The 24,347-nt window shown below is 36.7% G+C and overlaps 2 pseudogenes; one reads left to right on the top strand and one right to left on the bottom strand.

The window, feature by feature from the left end:
- Positions 1-7,272: 7,272 nt before the first annotated feature.
- Positions 7,273-8,372, bottom strand: LOC114210129 (hsc70-interacting protein pseudogene; annotated as a pseudogene).
- Positions 8,373-9,643: 1,271 nt separating this feature from the next.
- On the top strand, positions 9,644-10,019 carry LOC114210055 (ragulator complex protein LAMTOR3 pseudogene; annotated as a pseudogene).
- Positions 10,020-24,347: the final 14,328 nt, after the last annotated feature.

Genomic DNA, 24,347 nt, shown 5'->3' on the forward strand with positions numbered 1-24,347 from the left:
AGGAAAAGCAGACCATGTAGAGTAGGGGTCCCTAAATTTCTCATCCTGGTATCTTGGTATCAATATTTATGAAGCAGTTTGGACTCTAAGAGATTCTAATGATGACAGACATGTTCACTATGTTTTCTCAAACTGATGGTGTTTGTTATCAGTAAATAGAATAATGTGCCCTCCCTGCCCCAAGGTGCTCATGCCACCCCTGAAAACTATGACTATGTTATGTTACAAGGCACATGGCGAGCGGAAGTTAAGGTTGCACATAGAATTAGGATTGTTAATCAACTGACCTTGAGATGGGGAAGATTACCCCAGATTATCCATATGGGTGCACTGTAATCACAAGGGTCATTATAAATGAAAAATGGAGGCAAGAGATTCAGGGTCAGAGTCAGAGTCATGCAACGTGAGAAAGACTTGCCCAGGAATCACTGGCTTGGATGATGCAAAGGTCTTACCAAAGCATGTGTGCAGCCTCTAGAAACTGGATAAGGCTGGAAAACCTATTCTCCCTGAGAGCCTCCGGAAAAGAAGCAGCCCTGCCAACACTTTGATTTTAATCTCGTGAGACTCATTTCAGAGTCTCAGTTTGTGTTGCTTTAAGCAACTAGGTTTGCGATTGTTTGTTACAGCAGCAATGGGAAATGAATACAGATTTTGGTACTGGAGCATGAGGTGCTATTGTAACAAATACCTAGAAGTGTGAAGGTAGCTTTAAATGGGGCAATGGCAAATCTTGGAAGAATTTTGTGGAGCATGGTTTTTAAAAAGCCTAGGTTGCTTTGAATGCACTGTCAGTGAACATATGTATGTTAACTCTGTTAGCAAGGACTCCAAAACATGGTAGAGAAGTGGAAGCATGGTAGAGAGAGCCTGTATCATTCTAAAGAATACATAATGTGTCATGATCTGACTGCTGGTTGAATTATGATGTTAAAAGTGCTGCCAGGGACGACATAGCTGGAAATGAGGTATCTGTTGATGGAAACTGGAGGAAAAGCAATATGGCAGGAAACTTAGCTGAATTATAGTCTGCAGGTACCAGAAAGGAGGAATCTGGACATTGAGGTAAGCACTATTACTATATAAACAAAGTGTTGGAAGGCGTGCCTTGGGTTTTTCTTGCCACTTACTATAAAATGTGGGAGGAAAGAGAAATTGAAAAGAAGAACCATTAAACAAAAACAGAACCAGGATTGGTGATTTAGGAAATCTTCAGTTTATCCAGCCTGCGAAAGATGCCATGCCATCCTTTTCCAGGTAAACGTAATGTCCTTATACTTGGGTGAAAATGGAGAGGCTTTATCGATTCTTGTATTTGAAAAATCTGCAGAACATACTGATATGGCAGATCCCCATATTTTAATTTTATGTCCCAAAGTACTATAGTCATATTGACTTTTTTAGCCCTGATATCATTATACAGCACCAGTAGTATTCCAAGAATTGTGTTTTGAAAGGAGGCCAAAATGGTAGTCTATAGACCTCGATAGATTTACTGCTGTTGACTTCAGGAAATCAAAAAGAAAATGTAGAATGGAGACATTGACATGGAAGTCCTTAAGATGAATGGATTAGGATACTGCAAAACAAAGACTTGAAAAACTTACTAAAGATATCTATTGAGTGTAACTCTACCCAGTAACAAATATTTCCCATGAGTAAAAATTGACACATCTAAAAGGAACAGTTCAGCCCTACAAAGATATGATGTCTATAAAAACAAAACAAAAAGTCCATAGCTATGGTTAATCTCTCATTGTAACTTAGCTCAAAACACACTTAGTTTTCACTATTGCTGTTTCTACTCTAGCTTATTCCCCGCCCCCTGCCCTGCTTTTACAAGATTTCTAGGCTTTCCAAAATAATTGACCATATAGAGAGAGATTCTGTTTCCTGGGCCTTTTACTTTTCTATTTTTTAAATAGGAAAACGAATGCCAGCTTCCAAAAAGATTATTTGGGCTATTTGTAATAGCCTCAAACTGGAAACAACTCAAATATCCAGCAGCAGGTGAATGGATGAGCAAATTATGGTATATTCGTATAATGGAACACCACTCAGCAATAGAAAAGAAGAAACTGCTAATACATGGAATCACAAGGCTGAATCTCAAAAACATTGTGCTGGGGGCGGGGGGGGGAGACATAAAAGTATACATACTGCATGATTCCATTTATATGCAATTCAAGAAAGGGCAAAACTAATCTGTAATGACCGAGGGGAGAATAGCAGTTGCTGGGAGCCAGGATAGGAAGATGCCAACAAAGGGGTACATTTTTGGGTCATAAAAATGTTCTATATCATGATTGTGGTGGTGGTTATGAGAGTATATACATGTATTAAAACTCACTGAACTACATGCTTAAAATGAGTGTATTTTATTGTATGTAAATTTATCTCAGTGAAGTTGATTTCAAAACAACATCCACAATCAAAGTCATTAAAAGAAGCATGAATGACTTCTTTTCTGGAATTCTAACATTTTAATGGTCAAGAAGAATCATAATAGTTGGCATGGTAGGATGTTAAAGTTAAATATGTGCCAAACAGTTCTAAGTACTATGTGCATTAGGTCATTCGTTTCTTCCAGTAATCCTTTGAGGTAAGCACTGTTATTATATTTGCTTAACACATGAAAAAAATTGAGGTATAGGAAGATTAAGTAACTTTCCCAAAAGCATACAGCTAGCAAGTGGCAAAAGCAAGACTCAGACTCAGGCCATCTGGCTCGTAATCCTGAGGTATGAATCACTCTGGTTATCCTGCAAAGAGCTTCTTAATTTTGTGAAGTAAAGAGTCCTAGTGCAAACATATTAAATCAAATTCTTTGGGTACTGGTATGTCCCAGGAACCTGCATTTTGACAAGCACCTGTAGATCATTCTGATGGCTGAGTATGAGAAACAGATATTTCAAGGTAGTAAATTTGTCTTATTGAGAATTCCTTGGACGGGTACCTATTCCTGACACAATTATGTAATAGGTTTGGGTTTTCGGCACTTGCACTTCGAACTGTTTATATATTCTCTTAAATTCTTTGCTTGACATGAGTTTAAGCTGCCAAGTAAGGAGCAGAGAACATGAGTTTCAAGAGCTTTAGTTTTTAATAGAATGGTTAACTAAATAGGGGTAGTATGTTTCCATTTAATTATGTATTTATAAAAAGTAAAAGAAAGACACAAAGAGAAGGAAGGAAAGAAGGGAAGGACAAAGCTAGCCAGATTACTGAAGAGGTAGCCAAAGCATTGGAATTATATTCAACAAAGCACCTTACAGAAGAAACTATTAAGGAAAATACACTCAGGTAATTTTCTACCAATTCTTCAAAAGTCATAAAGGTTGAGTTGTTCCTACTTCCTTTCATGGCAGGGAATGTTAAAAAGTAATCATTGATTAAACGAATGCCTTATACAAAGAGTTGGAAATTCTTTAACACTTTTTATGTCTAGGCACTGAACGTGGAAATGACCCCAGGGTTCCTGTGGTTCAAGCTCCCAAGAATCTTCCTCGACAGGATGACAATACTATTTCAGGGGTTTCCTGTAGAGCTGAGTTAAAATAGAGTTTAAAAATATCACCATCCTAATAGACTATAATTTGTAAAGGAAAGCATTTAATCAAAACGAGAATTTTTATATGCAAATATAAATATGTGAACATCTAGTTGCCCTTAAATCTTAAAAAGAAATATTCCAAGGCAGCATGACCTACCGACCTATAGAAAAGCGAGCTCTTTGCATGCAAAGCCATGTTTGTAATTTTTCTTTTATTTTTTTTTAATTTATTTATTTGACAGAGAAAGAGTGAACACAAGTAGGGGGAACAACAGGCAGAGGGAGAGGGAGAAGCAGGCTGATGTAGGACTCGATTCCAGGACGCCGGGATCATGACCTGAGCCGAAGGCAGACGCTTAACGACTGAGCCACCCAGACACCCCCATGTTTGTAATTTTTCAAATAATGGCGAATGAAATGAAAAGTCAGTAAAGCACCCTCTCTCCTTTTAAATATCATAACACATAAAACCTTGTCTTGCTTCCTCTGTTACTCTTTTATAATTTAAACCTGCAAAAGATGATGTGTGAAAAATAATATGCGTCTCGCTAAGCAGCCCAGTGAGAGCATGGCCTGGTAGTTTTCCTAAGTCTAACACAGGACACTCACCAACTGGGGATTTGCTATGCTAATAAGCTATGAGTGTGTGTGTCAGAAACATCTAATGAATGGGTGTCAATTTTGCTTTTGGTTTTCGATTTACTTCCGAAGCCAAGTTGTTTTCTTCTAGCTTTGATTATAGGAGTGTTTCGCATATCTTTCTCCTTCTGGGAAAAGTGAAGCACATAGATCTCAAAAGTAGAAAAAGCAGCCAGAGAGCCCAAGATGCTCTTAAAAGATAGTCCCACCAGACGGGGCCAAAAGGTATGTCCTGTGCCATGGATTAAAAAAAGAAATTGATTCCAGATTCAAAGTAAAGAGAACTCTGTTTTGACATTAAAAAAAAAAGGCAAATTATGCACAGGCAGACTAGTTGAAATCTCATTTGATGAAAATGACACTTACGGCTGTGCGTCTATATTTATATTTATAAAATAATTTCTTTAAATAGTTGGCAATATTATCTAAGGGAAATTATGTCTTACCAAATCCCTTTCTTCTAACTTTTTAAAGTATTCTATTTTGGTCAGATTATAAAAGTAATGCAAGTAATAAAAGGAGGCCTTCCCTTTCCAACACCATAGCAGATGTGCCTAGAAACTCTTCCCATAACAGAACACTGGATGATGCTAGAGAAAAAATTAAACATGATTTTCGGGCTTAACCAGGCTGGATGTCCAGAAAGGGTAACAAGCTGAAACCAGATGCAGTGAGAAAGAAAGGTTTCCCTGGTAGGCAATCACGGTAGTTGGCAGTTGTTTTGAGGTCATGAGCCTATTCATGGTAGGCCAGAACCTGGGTTATGGGGCAACATGTGCAGGGCACTGAGAAGCCAAAACCAAATGCAAATAAGAAGTGATAACACATGTAATAGGAATCTTAGAGGTGGTGTTTTCACAAAGAACTTTTTCTCTCATTAGATATTGACTCAGAATGGAGCAGGGGGTAGAAAACAGGTCTCTCCTAAGGATTCCTGATCCCAAGCCTGAACTTCCACAGTTTGGGATTGGAAATGAATACAGATTTGGTGGCTTAAACATCTGCAGGCAGAACCTTTAGTTTAAAGTGGTGGTGCACACTGAGTATTTACCCTGAAGATACAAATGTAGTGATCCAAAGGGGCAAGTGCACCCAAATGTTTATAGCAGCAATGTCCACAATAGCCAAACTATGGAAAAAGCCTAGATGTCTATCAACAGAAGAATGGATAAAGAAGATGTGGTGTATATATACAATGGAATATTATGCAGCCATCAAAAAATGAAATCTTGCCATCTGCAATGACGTGGACAGAACTAGAGGGTATTATGCTAAGTGAAATAAATCAATCAGAGAAAGACAAGTATCATATGATCTCACTGATAGGAGGAATTTGAGAAATAAGACAGAGGATCATAGGCAAAGGGAGGGAAAAATGAAACAAGATGAAACCAGAGAGGGAGATAAACCATAAGAGACTCTTAATCCCAGGAAACAAACTGAGGGTTGCGGGAATGGAGCAGGGTGGGAGGGATGGGGTGGCTGGGTGATGGACACTGGGGAGGGTATGTGCTGTGGTGAGCACTGTGAATTGTGTAAGACTGATGAATCACAGACCTGTAGCCCCGAAACAAATAATACATTGTATGTTAATAAAATAAATAAATAAATAAAGTGGTAGTAGTGCATTGGGAAGGCTGCAGGAATCTGGCAGAAGCAAACGTAAATCCTCAGTGGGGGGAATCCACTTTGAAGAAGGTCTTCAAATAATTTCTACAGATAAAGTCCCAGGAAAAATAAGCCTATAATAAGGAAGTCACCAAATACATGAGGGAAAATGCAACCATAAGTGATAGAGAGAACTCAATAAATGAGAAGTCAGACCTACAAAAAGACTACAAAAGTAGAAATTATTCAAAGAAGAATATAAAATAAATATGTTTAATATATATATATATCTTTAGATTTTATTTATTTATTTCAGAAAGAGAGAGAGCACAAGGGGGGGACAGGCAGAGGGAGAGGGAGAAGCAGACTCCCCGCTGAGCAGGGAGCCCAATGCGGGACTCGATCCCAGGACCCCGAGATCAGGACCCAAGCCAAAGACAAATGCTTAATCGACAGAGCCACCCAGGTTCCCCTGTTTAATATATTTTATACATCAAAATGCAGTCATTGTGTCAGAAAGGACCTAGAATATGAAACTTGACCCATTTGAAACTAGAACCAAAAGGAACTTCCAGAAATACAAATATAATGATTGAAAATAACCCTTCTGTTGGAAGAGTTGAAAAGCAGATTAGGTAAAAGTGAAGAGAATATTAATAAACTAAAAAAAAATAGATCTAAAGAAAAAACCACATTTTTGGAAATAAGTTGGATGAAAATATGAGAGAGTGAAGATTTATGAAGGATATTACCAAGAAGGAGCAGAGAGTTAGTAGAAGGTGATATTAAAAGGGACAACTGCTAAGGTTTTCCAGAATTTAATTCAGTCACCCATCTTCTTCTTAGTCTAACAATTCAAAAAGGATAAATACAATTTTAAAAAATCTGTTCATGAAGTATTTGATAAAACGACAAAACAAAAGATAAAGAGATCTTCAAAGTGACCAGAAAAAAATGTGGACCATCCACAATGGGATGACAATTAGGTTGACTGCCAATTTTGCCAGTTTCTTCGCAGAAACAATTGAGGTTAGAAGAAAATAGGTTATTACCTTCAAGGTGCTAGAAAGTGCTAAGAGAAAAAGAGCTGCCAATTTAGAATTGTATATTCAACAAAATCATCTTGCGAGAACTGGCAGTAGGGTGAGAAGAGGAAGATTTTATTTTTTTTATTTTTTATTTTTTTTAGGGACTAACACACCTTTTTAATATGTTTTTAAATATTTTTAAGGTTTAAAAAGTGTTTAAAGTTTGTAATTCCTAGTAGGAAAACATTATCTGAATGAATACCCTAATGGCAAACCACTATAGAATGTTTCAGTTGCATGTGGGGCAGAGGGGTAGGGATTCTCTTCACAGCACCCCAGCTTTCTTCATGAGAAGGTCAGAGGTACACTGGTTTGTATTATTGTGACATCCATTAGGTGATCATTGCTTCTCCTTCAGCAAGGTCTTTATTTGTCAGAAGGGCATTATGCTTGACCTCCAAATTTGGCTGACAATTTACTGATGAGATTCATAACCTTTGGATTGCTCTGATATTTTGACATATTCGCTGGGTTCTGGGCCACATCCTGGAAGGCCACCATAACTTCTGGATCCTGCATGGCTGCGAGAACCTCTGGATCACTAAGAATTTCATTGAGCCCAGGCATTCCTGCCATTCCAGGCATCCCCCTTGCCATTTCAGGCATTCCTCCAGGAAAATTACCAGGCATTCCCCCAGGAAAGCCACCTGGGAAAGAGCCATACTGAGCTCCTGATTTTCGTCTGGCTTCTTCCTCCCTCTGGGCTCTCTCACGTTCTTCCCGAGCCTTCCTAACCCTTTCTATTCTTTCTTTGATCTCTCGCTCTTCACGTTTTCGCTCATACTTTCTCCGATGTTCAGCAATTTTCTGGGCCCTCGGTTGAACTTCTTTCAGCATTGCACTAGCATCTTCATCGTAATCCAGTTTACAAGCAAGGGCAAGATCATGTGCTGCTTCTTCCCAATGGCCCAGAAGTCTGTGTGCTTTCCCTCGCCACTTATAAGGCTGAGCTGAATCAGGATTTTTTCAATAGCTCTGTCACAGTCACGAATGGCAGCATTTGGCTTCTGTAATTTGATGAAGACACTGGCTCTCTTGGCATAGAGAATGGCCAAGCGAGGATTCAGTTTGATGGCATCTGTGAACAAGTCAATGGCTTTCTGTAGTTCGCCATCATTTAGGGCATCAATGGCAGCCACTTTTTTATCATTTGCCTGATCCATCATTTCCTCGGTTATCTCTACATTTTCATCTCCCATTTCTTGAGGGGCATCAGTATCTGGTTCAATCACACCTTCATTGTCAATTTCTAGATCACTTTCCTCACTTGATGGTTCATCTGTCTTTGTGTTTTCCTCCGCCTTCTTACTATCTGTTTTTTCTTCCTTGATATTGTCTTCTGATTTAGTTTTATGAGTGGCAGGTGGTATTTTACCCCCCATGCTCTCCACCCACTCCTGCAGGAAGCGCATTTCCTCAGTGTGCACGCTCTGTTTCTTCTTACTGTAATTAGAGCCTGCCCTTTTTTTTCTGCTTACTGACATTCAGGAAAAATGAAAAAATATTTTCTCAGAATCATTCATTCATTAAAACGTTTTTATTGAGTAACAATCATGCAACAGGCACTGCTCTAGAAACTGGGGACTCGGCAAGTATGATAAACAAGGATCCTTGTTGTTGTGGCACTTTTACTATGATGGACAGTTAAAAAGATTAACAAGGGCGCCTGGTTGGCTCAGTTGGTTAAGCGCCCAACTCTTGATTTCAGCTCAGGTCATGATTCAGGAATGTGAGATGGAGTGGGCTCTGTGCTAGGTGTGGAGCCTGCTTAACATACTCTCTCCCTCTCCTTCTGCCCCTCCCTCCAACCCCAAAGAGAGAGAGAAAGAGAAAAAAAAAACATTAACAAATAAAATATATAGGGTGTCAGACAGTGATTTGTGCTGTAGGGAAAAATAAAGTAAAGAAGGATGATGGAGGTGAGGTGGTAAGGAGGAGTTTCAACTCTTCAAATTCAACCAATACTTTTTTTTTTTCGTATCTCAGCTATTGAATATTTAGGTTTTATTGTGACCACTATATCAGAATCTTTTTCTTCAGGAAAACCTAAATCACTTTATGCATTTCAAACAGAAAGAGTGCTAAGAGAACTATTGGAAGGCCTTGAGGAGGAATGTACAGATCAGAGGAAGTATGATCCCATTGATGACGTTAGCTGTCTTCAGGGGGCACCTGGCAGATACAAATCTCACGAGTCCCTTAGTCAGTGCAGGCGCCTGCAGCTGCCAGAGGGAAATAGCACTTCTCTTTTTCTCTGCCATCTGAAGATCACATTCAAACTAAATCCCGCTGGTGAGGGATTCTGGGAACTGTAGTTTCCATGCTCCCGCTTGCATTCCAAGAATATAGGAAGGGGCTGGACTGAGGCTCAGTGGACAAGACTATCTGGTCTAACAACAGAGTTTGAAATAAATTTTATTATTGCAAATACTGCATAAGTGTGTTTTTGATCAATTAGCCCATATAATATATTTGCTATTGGATACTGAATTTACTCATCTAAGATATAAGTAAACCCACCAGTTTTGAGTTAATTAGCCAGAAGTTCAGAGCACAGAGATGGTATTAGGAAAAGAGCACGTCACTCATGTCTCAGAGAAAGGGCTTCCTGGAGCACAGAGGAAATACAAATCATGCGAGGATGGCTTTCAGAGGAGACTGTCCTTGAAGCTGTCCCTGAATTGACAGGTGAGAGAACATGGCAGCCCAGAAAACCAGGCATGGAGATTGATCCTGCAGGAGAAAGGGGTTCATCATGGCAGATGACCTAAATCAATTTCTGTATAAAATATTACCAAGTGTTGAAGGGCTCCATGCTATTGTTGGGTCAGATAGACGTGGAGTGCCTATTATTAAAGTGGCCAATGGTAATGCTCCAGAGCATGCCTTGGGACCTGATTGCTTATCCTCCTTTGCCTTTGCAACAGACCAAGGGAGCAAATTTGGACTTTCAAAAAAACAAAAGTATCATCTGTTCCTATAACACCTAACAGATGGTTCCGTTCAGTTGTTTACCTTGGATGGTGAGTTTCATAGCCAGTAGCAATGCCAGTACTGGACTCGTTGTCAGTCTAGAAAAGGAACTTGCTCCATTATTTGAAGAATTGAGACAAGTTGCGGAAGTTTCTTAATCTGGCAGTGGTTCTGATGTGCACCTTATTTTTATTATAACAGACACAGTATCAATCCAACAATCTTTAGACTACAATAATGCTTGTATCCATGTAGGGCCCCTTTTTCCCCCTTACACTAAAGAAAGAACCTGAGATATAATTTATGGATGGATTGATTATTATCTTTTCTTGTGTAGGGTCTTGTCTTATGTTGAGAGATCTTGGGATACCACAGAAATGGTTCAGTACATCAGAGTTCCCATGAAGTTAAACCCAGTCACCAAATATGCATGAGATTCTGTTCAGTGGATCAGAATCAAAATGGTGCTTGAGCCAGTATGTATTCCTTAATATATAATATGCCCAGGACGGCAGAATGGAAGCAGACACTTTTTATTGCTAATAATAACAAGGACATATTTTTCTTTATATTGTTTTATTTCTTTGCATTGAATGTGAGGAAGATAAAATGGCATGGTAAAAGTAATAAAATCAGTACAACCACAAAAAAAAAAAAAAAGGAAGAAAAAAAGAAAAAGAGCAGGTCAGAGGAGAACATTGTGGAAAGGTGGATTTGAGACTGAGAGGCAAGACAGTTCTGTTGCCATGCCCGTATGAGCTGTTTGGGGGTATCAAGAAAACTTAAAGCATCAAGAGCAATAGGAACATTACTTCAATCAATTATATTTCAGATTTATTCATTAAGTTCACATATTGAAACATTCTACCATTTCAGGAGATAAACTAATGCCATTAATGATAATGCTTCAATTAATTGATTCTTTCACTTGGTTCAATAATATGTCATTAGTTGTTTATTGACCTAACTGTTGGGAATTACAAAAAAAAAAAGTGATCTAATTATGGTCCTCCAAGAGTTCACAGTTTAAAAACGGAAAGGAAAATTGAAAAATAATTGCAATACAGGAATGCAAAAACTAGGATAGACATGTTCACAAGGTGCTTTAATAACCCATGAAGAGTCATGAACAATTTCAAAGAGTCAATAATGTTTGAATCTGAGAATTCAGGGCTGTCTAGTAATTTTCTAAGTGGAAGTGCAGGTTATTATTCCAATTTTACAGAGTAGGAATTGAAGCTCAGAGAGGTTAAGTACCTTTGTGAAGTCATACAGTGTCTAGCATAGTGCCTGACACAGAATAGGGACTACTAATATCAATATTTATTGAATGGATGGAAGGATGAGGGTGATTTAGTATCCAGCGAAATGGGGATGCAGATATTATTTTATTTACTGAAGTTTTCTAAGGTTTACATTTTCAAATTTCAGAAAATGCTCCGTGCTTGATTCAGATTCTTTTTTAAAGATTCATGATGTATTTTTTTTAAAAAGACTAAATTATTGATGTGATCATAACCTAGCAAACAATACCAATAATAAAAGAAAGAACAAAGAAATTGAACCTGCTTAAAAGACATACATAATTATGTTGGATGATCATAACAAAGGGAACCAAGAAGGCAAGGGAAAACCTTTAAGAAAATTCACAACTATATTCATACATTTTAATTATGGTTTTATATAATTCAACAAATACTATTAAGAATTCCCAAATATTTTCAATCTGCTTTCCCTATAAATTTGTAATCTAAGATAGAAATCAAATATATAAAAACCAGGGGCGCCTGGGTGGCTCAGTCGGTTGAGCATCTGCCTTCAGCTCAGGTCATGATCCCAGGGTCCTGGGGTTGAGTCGCACATCGGGCTCCTTGCTCAGTGGGGAGCCTGCCTCTCCCTCTCCCCCTCACTCTCTCCCTGTCAAATAAATAAATAAAACCTTTAAAAATATATAAATAAATAAATAAAAGGAAAGTAAACAAATATACAAAAACCAACTGAGACTGTTGCTTTTACAGAATAATTATTTTATCCTAGAGGCCATGGAAAGTAAATAGCCAGTGTCCAGGCAGTTTTGATGAGTTATCACGTAAAATTAATTATTTTAATCATAGTGGAGCAGCAAGAGCATTTTTATCCTATTACTTACATGCTTTTCTTCTACAAGTAATGACTCTTTTGGGTGTTAAAACGGGTAAATCAAAGTAACTAGAAATTTCATATGTTAAAGAACAATTGTTTCCTAGATAGAAAAACATAATAATAGGGGCGCCTGGGTGGCTCAGTTGGTTAAGCGACTGCCTTCGGCTCAGGTCATGATCCTGGAGTCCCAGGATCGAGTCCCACATCGGGCTCCCTCTCAGCAGGGGGTCTGCTTCTCCCTCTGACCCTCTTCCCTCTCGTGCTCTCTATCTCTCATTCTCTCTCTCTCAAAATAAATAAATAAAATCTTTAAAAAAAAAAAGAAAAACATAATAATAGTAGTAAAATTATGTCTTAATTTTTCCCTTCTAGAATTAGAATGGTCTTTAAAACCATCAGCTGAAATATGGAAATAATTTATAATGCAAAATAATTTAACATATTCGCTCATAAACTTTAACTGGCATTTCTGTATGGAAAATGAGGAAAACGGGCAGGTATAATTAACAAATAAAAAATCTTGGTTATATTAAATTATTAAAAAATCAGAACTGATGACAGGTCCTAGGTTGGCAGGATGACTTGTCTAAACTGAGTCATTTATGAGAATGAAGAGGTTACTAACAATTATTATGTTGGGATAGTAGACATAAAACAAGAATTTCCCTGGGCCAATTGTCCCCATCTCTTTCTTCCATCAAAACTCCTGAGCCCCCCACTTCCCACCCCACAGAATGTGGTAGGATTGTCAGAGGATACATTTTACTGAACACAAACCCTCTGCTCATGTCACCTATATGCTCTTCTAGACTGTCAGATGTTGCAAATTTGGAATCCTTTCTTAATTTGCTATCTCTCCAGTCTTACCACGGAGGGTTCTCTCACTTCCCATCCCACTCAGGATGTCTTCCCTCATCTCTACAATGTCAAAATCATCATGTACCAGTTAGACATTTTATTCTTGTCTATGGTTTTTGCTGTCAGATGAAGTAAGGAGATTAGCAGTAGCTCCATGTACTACATAAATGTGGCTCATAGAGATTTGGGGAATTGTGGTCAATGGATCTGAGGAAAGGGAAGATGGAAGAACAGGGAACAATGGTCTCTGGAGAATGGGATTTTCTGTATTTGAAGTCACAGTCGTGGGTCAGGGAGAGAGAAAAATTGAAATGAGATTGGACATTTTTTATAATATTAAGGAAAGGTATCAATATGAGATAATTTTATAGAAACCAGAAAAATAAAAGAGAAAGTGAAAACCTAATATGACTTTGTGGTTATGCAAATGAAACAGATGATACAATCTGATGTTAGGATGTCCTTCAAGTTTTGGTAAATCATAATGCAGTAGATCAACTGTTAGCATATTATTAATATTACTATTTTACTTATTTTATTTGATTGTAATTTTTATCTTCTCTTGCTTCAATAAAGACTACTGTAATTTGGAATGCTGCCACTATTAACCTTTCTCAAATATTCATTAATTTTCAGTAAATTATTTGTGTTTTACATTGAGCTGTGCGGTTATTTTTCAAAAATTTTAAATTATTCTTGTGAGCTCTTATCTATAACTATATCATGGTTAACAACTTGACAAAGGGCAGGCGCACCATTTTTTTTTTTTGAGTCAAGCCTTGATCACTACAGCAGTGGTTTTATTTCTGATATACAAAGTAGGATATGTAGGGTATTTATTATTTATTTATTTATTTATGTTACGTCACCATACAGTACATTAGTTTTTGATGTAGGCATACCAATTTTTTAATGAGACTGTTAACAAAGTTAAGGTTTTCAGCATGTAGTGTTTTTCATTGCCTTTGGGGTGGGGTGAGGATGTGGTTGAATCATCTCCATAGCTTCTCCATGTTACAAGATTTTTATCATATGAGTATTGTGAAGACATTTAAGGAGTTGGGATAAAAACCAGAAAAAGTATATTCTTTTTTCATTTCTCTCATATGTGTTAGAAATAGGCATGCATAAACCTAAAGAAGAAATCTTCCATTAAGTAGAAAATAAACATCATAACTTCAGATGCCTGTAATTTAACCTTGGTTAAAATTAGGTTGGCAAGAGAGGGTAAAGCTTCAAAAGCAGACACCTTTAACAGAAGTAAAATAGTTACTGATGCTAATTCTTTGAGAACACGTAAAGCAAAGTGCTGGATAAACATTGCCTTTTTTTTTTTTTTAGGCTAGAAAATATTTGTATGCCTGTGTTCACATAACAAGTATAATTTATATCTGTTCTGAATTTTATATCTAAAAGTTGTTTCATTTTATATTCCCTAAAAGAGGCAAAGAATGTTCTTATTATATGAAGTGTTTGTTTCAATACTTTCAAGAAAATTGAGATGTAATTTTGAGAATATGAATTTTGATGTAGAAAACTTTACTTGTTCACTTAGGTATAAACCATGTTTGTCTTAAGGACATTTTACTCACCAACTTTATGACAATTAATATACTGATTATTTTTTTAAAGATTTTATTTATTTTTTTGACAGAGAGAGACACGGTGAGAGAGGGAACACAAGCAGGGGGAGTGGGAGAGGGAGAAGCAGGCTTCCCGCTGAGCAGGGAGCCCCGATGCGGGGCTCGATCCCAGGACCCTGGGATCATGACCTGAGCCGAAGGCAGATGTTTAATGACTAAACCACCCAGGTGCCCTAATATACTGATTATTATTAACTCATCAATCTCCTTTTGACTAACTCAACCAACATAAAAAAGACTGTGTAGTGTGCTTTAAAAATAGGAAATACTTAACAGTAATTCTCCTTGCCATAAGGGAGTTTTGTAAGAAAATAAATGTGACTCTATTAGATGACTATTATAACAGAGTATGGGATCTCCAGTTCCCATGACAGTTTGGAAGCATGATTTGGGGACAGTTAAGGGTGATGGAATAAAACTTGCTCTAAAATTCAATATTTTTTCAGGTGTAGGTAATTCTTACTCCGTCAGATTTTCTTTCAACAGGGCAGGATAACACTTTATACACCTTCTCTAATGCTTCTCTTTCAGAGAGGAAAGAGCCATTGAAGTAACAGTGATTACTATAACCATTAAACAATTCAAGAAGAGGTATGTCTTAAACTTTCTATAACAGTGCAAAACTGCAGTAACTATTGCCCTGAATTAGTAAAACATTAATTAACATCGGATTCTTAATTTAGTCTAAATTTTCTCTTCTGTCTTCCAGTATAAACTTTATTTTTAGAACTTGCTTCATTTAATCTTGATTTTTTTCCATAACTAAGTGGAATGAAACTTTCTAAAGCAGTATAACTTCTTATACTTGGATTCTCTTAAGAGTTATTTAAATATCCTGGCAAATTGAATATACGAAGCACTAAATAGTTATACGAAGATCATCTTCTGCTTCTATCTTAACTGTTGTAAGGAAAGAAAGAAGTTTTCCTGTTCTTTTCAGGAAAGAACATAGCTCAGCTTTTCTAGTGTTTTCTTTTTTCATTGCAGGTGCCCCCCTTCCTCCTCTTATTGGCAGAAATTCATAGTGAAAATACAAAAGTATTTGTATAAATGTCTATTTTTATCATGGACGTTTGGGGTGAGTACTTAGCACAGGGCATATTTTTGTGGTGATAAAACAATTATCAGAATGTTTTAACTCTTTCTTTAGGTCACAGGACATGAATTTTATCATATTGAGAAGCAAAGTTTACTCATAACACAAGAAGGAAGAAAACACAATTATCCAAAAACTTAGACTGTCCAGAGAACAAAACTAACTCACTCAAATTCCTGACATTCATCTTAGTCAACTAAATTTAATCAGTGTTGAATCATCGATCGTACACCTGAAACTAATATAACACTGTATACTAACTATAGTGGAATGAAAATTTAATTTAAAAAAAAAAAATTAAAATAAATACTTTTAATCAAATGAACATTAGCCCTTAAGGTAATTTGAGATCTCCTTTAGAACTTAGTCTTGTTTTAGATATTTGAAAAGAGAACAAGCTGGGACATGGTTCAGTCAGTTAAGCGTCTGCCTTTGGCTCAGGTCATGATCCCAGGGTCCTGGGATTAAGACCCGCGTCGGGCTCCCTGCTCCGCGGGAAGCCTGCTTCTCCCTCTCCCACTCCCCCTGCTTGTGTGTGCGCCCACTCTTGCTCTCTGACAAATAAATAAATAAAAGCTTTAAAAAAAAAAAAAGAACAAGCTAAATATTACTGATACTGATTCTTTTATTATTCATTTTATTATTATTCAACTACACTCATATTCCTGCAACCTAAAGATGGGGCTATAGAATTCTAAATCTGTAGACCATTTTTTCCTTCAACCATCTCCTGAGAATTACCACATGAATTAGTTTCATAGAGCTACCATAACACATTATCACAAACCTGGCAGCTTGTGACAACAGAAATTTCTTCTCCCACAGTTCAAGAGGCCAAGAGTCTGAAGTCAAAGTGTTGGTAGGGAGGCTCTGAGGGAGAGCCCCTTCCATGCTTCTTTCAGAGTTTCTCCTTGCTGAGAAGGAACAATGCTTGGCCTTCCTTGGCTTGTTGCTGCATAGCTTCAATCACTGTCTCCATCTTCATGACATCCCCCTCTGTGTCACCATGTCTTCAACTTCTCTGTTGCTGATAAAGTTACTTGTCATTGGATTTAGGGCCCATCCTACTCCAGGAAGATCTCATCTTGAGATCCGTATCTTAATTACATCTGCAAAGACCCTTATTCGAAATAAGGTCACATTCTGAGGTTGCAAGTAGACCTATCTTTGGGGGGCTACAATTCAACCCACTATGCCAGAGTTATCAACAATTGGAAAGTTTTCAGATAAACTCTAGTTTTGCATGAAGGTTTAGTGAAGGATTTCAGAACTATCTCGTCATAAACACAGAAACCAGGAATTTAGGAAAGGTGACATCTAACTGTATCCCATTCATCGCTAAGATTCTGTAATTGTGAAAATATGATAATAGTTACATATGCATTTGCAGTATTGATGGTCTTATAAAATTATCACTTCATTTTGTGCTGTATACAAACAATAGAAATAAAATCTATTCTTTATCTTTTCCTTTTCAATGGATTTAGTTTATTATTCTACTGGAAAGATCAATGTCATACTCTCACAGAGTATCATAATTTTAAAGAGATTAATCAGCTTCGAACAAACAAGGGTTACAAAATTGAAAATGAGGACAAGACCAAATTTTACTTAAAATGAATATATTAATTATTAAAATTTATTTCTTATTAAAATATATATTCAAGGTGAAAAATAGACAAGAACTTCAGTTTTATTAAAATGTAAAAAAATATTATGATAATGTCAAATCTCAGGCCTGAGCCTTATTTTGCAGCATATTTTGACTTTTCTATTATTTAAAAATAAACAATTTTCTTATATATTTATTTTAGGAATAAAGTTCTTATTTTAAAAATCCCTAAAATTCTAATTAACCAGACTGAACCAGGAAAATCTTGGCAAAAGAATTTGTCTGCAACAAATTCTTAGGTGTCCACTTACAGTGATATGTTTCTTTGTGCATCAGGATAGGTCTCTATCTGTCTATATAACTACATCTATATCTATATATTTATAATATCTATATTTTGCCACATTTGCTGATCAACAAATCAACTAGTGATACTGTGTTCATCATAGACTGAACAGTACTTCTTCTTCAAACCACTTGTTATGAATCTCCTTTTGGACTCACAGCTCACTCTGTGTGTGTGTCTCTGCCTGTCTGTCTGTCTTTCTCTTTCTACCTCTATTTCTCTCTCTCTCTCTCCACATACTATACATAAAACATATTGCATGTAATTATGTAATTCAGTATATGTCCACATATATAAATTTCTATGTTACTATGTATATAACTCCATTATCCATAACATATATGTAGATTTATATATATATATATGTTTGTCTATTTAATTAACATTTTCTCCAATAAAACATTAAACTTCACTAAAGCTTTACCAGAATGGTTTTTAGCTGCTTATTTCTTAAAGGTATTTCTGCAATTATCTTTGAGGTAAGCTTTTAATTTTTTTCCTGGTTACAATGGTTTTCTTAATAGTTCTTGTTTAAAAGCATATTCCCTTAATGTATTACCAGAGAGCCAGATTAATGATTTATCTCTTTCACATTATTTTCTTTTAGGCTGCTAGCATTTTTCTCTGCAATTTTAATAGCAGTCATGTTCAAACAATTGATTTTATAATCTGAGTTGAGGTAAATTGGTCACTTCTTTTAAAGTGAATTTTTGAAACTCCTCTTATTCAACTTTTAAGTTCTTATATTAACCCTTTTAAATATCGGGCCACTTTATATGCCAATGAAAGAATAAATTTGATGGAAAAGCGAAAAGCCAGTTATTTAAATTGCTTTTGATCATTTTAATATCTTTTGTTATATACAAAAGCATTCCAACTTAAATTCTAATTATTTTTATTGGGATAATTAATTTTCAAGAGCCTCTCTAGACAAAGTGGTTCCTACTAATGTGAAAAATCTCTCATATAGTAAATCATAATCCAAAATCATAATCCAAGAGCACAGAGCCTGTGAAATTTTTCACTGGAAGTAATTCCAACAGATTCTGGCTCGCCCTCCATCAGGGGTGCTGGGTTGTGCTGGGAAGGTACTTAGGAAAGGTGACATCTAACTGTACCCCATCCATCTCTGAGATTCTGTAACTGTGATAATATATTTTGGCTATGTCAGCATGTCAGTATCACCTTGAATTTCAATGTAACATTCATTTATTTATTATTTAATAATAATGCAACACAAATTTACTGGAGAAAAAAATGATCAATATAGAGAAACGTAAAAATAAAAATTAAAATCTCATGTAACATTCACCATTCAGAACAAACCTGTGTCATATTTTGGCAGATATATCCTTACTATTTTATTCACTCACATGTCTACTATAAAATTTCAAATAATGCAGAAATCAAACCATATTTCCCTTCTTAAAATGAGATTACATTCTCCTTACTATTAATCACTCTAAATATTTCTAAACACTCATGAGTAATTACTGCAGATAAATTCCCCAGGAATATAACTGCTGGGTCAAAGATGGTTATTGTTTTTAAGTCACAGTTGTTTTTTAAACAACTTAACATGTTTTGAAAGAACTGTTTCTTCTAGCATTAGCAACAGTCCTCATGGGAAAATGGGAGCACAATTGTCAGGTATAATAATGTTGCCATTATAAATATATAATTAATTATTTAGACAATTTTTTGGAATAACACCAAAGCAAGAAGTCTGTGGACAACAGTTGTTCAGAACCCATGCTGTGTAAAGTGCCACAATATGTTTCTACACATGCCATCAGAGGGCATAGAGAATGGAACAAGTTCAAGGCTTATGGGGGTTTCAGTATTCTTGGAACAATACATACTCTATGCAATGCTTTTGGAACACATAAAATAAGATGTGGTATGATATGATATGATAACTGAAAAGGAAATAAAACAGATTTGTAAAACTCTCTGGACATATTCATTTTCTTCACATGAACCTTGCCATTTCAAAATCATGTCTAGTTTTCTAAAAATTTGTAATCTTTTTTTTTCGCCTATCTTGACATATAAAAATCAAAAAAAAAAAAAGAAGAAGAAGAAAAGATAAGGCCAGAGTTGTCTTGACACCACTTTGCCTAAAGAACCAAAAAATCTACACTGGCTCTTCTCATTTGGAACTAGGACAGAATTAAGCTGTAAGGCCCAGATTATCCATTATATGTAATGAATGATCTCTCCTAGGCACCGAGAATGATACTAATTATATAACATTCATTGAAGAATAGGGCTTGCATGGAATCCTGGTGGAGAAAGGCCATCCTATGAGATTTCTGTGCCTATGTGATCCAAGCATAGGACTAAGGCATGAGAATAGGATGGCCACATGGAAATGATAAGGTCACCATGTTAGCCCTACAGACATCCACACACTGGGTGGTGAGGGAAGGAGCAAGCATGCTCTGGCAGCCTGGCCTGATTATCACCAAAGTAACTGGTATTATTCTGACTTGCACAAGGGCCTACCCCTGTGCTTGCCCCAGCCCCACATAAAGAATATCCTTAATTGTGGGATGGAGAGACATGGATTGTGAAAGGGTCAAGTAGCATGTCTTGTTTACCCCTAGAACTGGGGCACAGCAAAGGTACACCACTGGAACTCAGGAAATGCGTTGCAGAGGACAATAAAACATCAGACACCTTAATTCTGCAGTTTCCACAAACTGGTCACCATTTGAGCGTCTGTTTCTCCGTTTATAAAGTGGAGAACATGAGAACATCTACTTTAAAAGATTGCCTCAAGGCTAAAATTAAATTATGCCAGTAAAGATATTTTTGTGAACTTTAGAATTCTAAATAAGGGATTTATTAGAAAACAGCTTCCATGGGGGCCACTTCTCAATAAGAGAGTAAGTTAATATTTTGTTGTCTGGCTAAATTACAGTACACATTTCCTCCCTGACATGCTGTTGTGTAATCAAGTACATGTAATCTATACCATTAAAATATAATTTTCCCCTTAAGATTCAAAAATATGATTTTAATTTTAAATGAAAATAAAATGAATCCCATAAAAAACTTATTTTCCAAGAATAAACTGTTCCAAATAGGTTGTCTTTAGGGGCACCTGGGTGGCTCAGTTGGTTAGGTGTCTGCCTTTGGCTCAGATCATGATCTCAGGGTCCTGGGATCAAGCCCCACATCTGGCTCCTTGCTCAGTGGGGAGTCTGCTTCTCCCTCTCCCTCTGCCTCTCCCCCCCAACTCATGTTCTCATTCACTCTGCTCTTTCTCTCTCTTAAATAAATACATAATCTTAAAAATTAAAAAAGAACCTTCACATAGGTTGTCTTCAGTTGGTTTAAACCATCTAAAGTTGACTGGTTTTATGCTATTGGAAGAATTTTATTTTTTATTTTTATTTTTTTATTGTTCTGTTAATCACCATACATTACATCATTAGTTTTTGATGTAGTGTTCCATGATTCACTGTTTATGTATAACACCCAGTGCTCCATGCAGAACGTGGCCTTTTTAATACCCATCACCACCCTCCCCTCTAGAACCCTCAGTTTGTTTTTCAGAGTCCATTGTCTCTCATGGTTCAACCCCCCCGATTTACCCCCCTTCATTCTTCCCCTCCTGCTATCTTCTTCTTCTTTTTTTTTCTTTAACATAGAACATATTATTTGTTTCCGAGGTACAAATCTGTGATTCAACAGTCTTACACAATTCACAGCGCTCACCACCATAGCACATACCCTCCCCAATGTCTATCACCCAGCCACCCCATCCCTCCCACTCCCCACCACTCCAGCAACCCTCAGTTTGTTTCCTAAGATTAAGAATTCCTCATATCAGTGAGGTCATATGATACGTGTCTTTCTCTGATTGACCTATTTCGCTCAGCATAATACCCTCCAGTTCCATCCACATTGTTGCAAATGGCAAGATCTCATTCCTTTTGATGGCTGCATAATATTCCATTGTGTATATATATCACTTCTTATTTATCCATTCATCTGTCAATGGACATCTTGGCTCTTTCCACAGTTTGGCTATTGTGGACATTGCTGCTATAAACATCGGGATGCACGTACCCCTTCGGATCCCTACATTTGTATCTTTGGGGTAAATACCCAGTAGTGCAATTGCTGGGTTGTAGGGTAACTCTATTTTCAACTTTTTGAGGAAACTCCATACTGTTTTCCAAAGTGGCTGCACCAGCTTGCATTCCCACCAATAGTGTAGGAGGGTTCCCCTTTCTCCACATCCTTGCCAACATCTGTCGTTTCCTGACTTGTTAATTTTAGCCATTCTGACTGGTGTGAGGTGGTATCTCATTGAGGTTTTGATTTGGATTTCCCTGTCGCTGAGCGATGTTGAGCACTTTTTCATGTGTCTGTTGGCCGTTTGGATGTCTTCTTTGGAAAAATGTCTGCTCATGTCTTCTGCCCATTTCTTGATTGGATCATTTGTTCTTTGGGTGTTGAATTTAAGTTCTTTATAGACTTTGGATACTCTCCCTTTATCTGATATGTCATTTGCAAATATCTTCTCCCATTCTGTCTGTTGTCTTTTGGTTTTGTTGACTGTTTCTTTTTAAATGGGTTTATGAAAACCCCCTAACAACTGGCAGTCATATTCATATATGAAAGCTGGCATTTTGGATATAAAGGGAACATCACTATTGCAAAAGTATAGCTTCAGAGATTACATATATTACTAGATCCAAAAAATATCTTCCAAAGGCAGACCCTCTCAAATTCAGTCTTTAAAATGTAAATAATTTTGTTTTCAGAGTAATAAATGCCTTCGTCTCATATATTTAATTTTGACTGAAGATTTAAACAAAGAAGACATTTATGTTCAGCAACATTATCTAACCTACATTTGTTTAGCTGAGTATTGTGATCTTTTATGAAAATTTTAACATTTTAGAATTTGAATGTGATAATTTTTTAAATTAATTTTTTAAAGACTTATTTTTTTTTAGAACAGTTTTAGGCTCATTGCAAAGTGGAAAGGAAGGTACAGAGATTTTCTTTTAAAAAAAAGATTTATTTATTTATTTGAGAGAGAGAAAGCAAGCAGGGGGAGGGGCAGAGGAGAGGGAGAGAGAGAATCTCAAGCAGACTCCCCACTGAGTGCAGAACTGGACCGGGAGCTTGATCACAACCCTGAGATGATGACCTGAATCAAAATCAAAAGTCCGATGCTTAACTCACTGAACCACCAGACGTCCCAAGATTTTCCATATACCCTTTGTGCCTACACATGCATAGCCTCCCCCTTATCAACATGCCCCACCGCAGTGGTACATTTTTTATAATTGATCAACATTGACACATAATCTTCAAAGTCCATAGTTTCACTGGGGTTCAATCTTGGTGTTGTATATTCCATGTAATTCCATATAACAACATATATCTGTTATTATAGTATCATGTAGGGTATTTTCACTGCCTTTGCTGTGCCTTGATAGACAATTTAAATTATTAGACAGCCATTTTAAAGAGGTCCATCAGGGGTGCCTGGGTGGCTCAGTCAATTGTGTGTTGTTGATTTTGGCTTAGGTCATGATCTTGGGGTCCTGAGACTGAGCCTGTTATCGGCCTGGGTGTGGAACCTGCTTGAAATTCTCTCTCTCTCTTTCTCCCTCTATGTCACTCTCCCTCTCCCTCTCTCTCTCTAAAAAAAAAAAAAAAAAAAGGTCCAGCAGTACCATTCTTTTGTCTGACATCTGAAAATGCATCATGTCAATTTCTAACAGCTGTTGTTGAGAATGGAATAAAAGAGTTTTAAGCAGGAAGAACAAAAATTTTAAGCACTTAAAAATTCTATACCCTTTTGCACTTGTCATATACCTGTTCATATTTGGAAAGTGTAAAAATTGCTTCATAACAGCTCTAGCTAAAAATTCAAGAATATCCAAGTATATTCTACTGTATTTAATGCAAAAAATAAGTTGTGCACATATGTTGTAAGTAGATCATAAGTGTTTTACTGAGCTTAATTATACACAAGATTTGAGGCACTGCATTACACATAGGTAAGATTTTATTCCTATGATATTTTTAATTCTATTCTTGAAACTCTATATGAAGCATTTTAACAGCACAATCTCTAAGGCTCAGCTGGATGAATAAATCTTATATTCAAATATATTGTTATGTTATTTATTCAGATGGGAAATGTTAATAAAATTCATTCTAGTGTAGAGGACCACAGGGAAGGGAGGGAAAACTGAACGGGAAGAAATCAGAGAGGGAGACAACTATGAGAGACTCTGGACTCTGGGAAACAAACTGAGGGTTACAGAAGGGAGGGGGATGGGGGATAGGGCAACTGGGTGATGGGTATTAAGGAGGGCACATGCTGTGATGAGCACTGGGTGTTATATGCAACTAATGAATCGTTGAACTCTACAGCAAAAACAAATGATGTACTATATGCTGGCTATCTGAACATAATAAAAAATTAAAATTAAAAATATTGTGGATTTAGCTTAATATGCTTAATATCTATAATAAAACTTACTTCTTTTAATAAAAAAATCATTGTTATAAACAATGCAAAGCATCTTGATCATGCACACCTTGTAGATTCTTTTTTTTTAACTTTTTTTTTCTAATTTATTTATTTGACAGAGAGAGACACAGCGAGAGAGGGAACACAAGCAGGGGGAGTGGGAGAGGGAGAAGCAGGCTTCCCGCAGAGCAGGGAGCCCGATGTGGGGCTCGATCCCAGGGACCTGGGATCATGACCAGAGTCGAAGGCAGACGCTTAACAACTGAGCCATCCAGTCG

The sequence above is a fragment of the Eumetopias jubatus genome, unplaced genomic scaffold (genome assembly GCF_037043125.1).
Source record: "Eumetopias jubatus isolate StellerSeaLion01/CBP00866 unplaced genomic scaffold, mEumJub1_p1.0 scaffold_2, whole genome shotgun sequence".
NCBI lineage: Eukaryota > Metazoa > Chordata > Mammalia > Carnivora > Otariidae > Eumetopias > Eumetopias jubatus.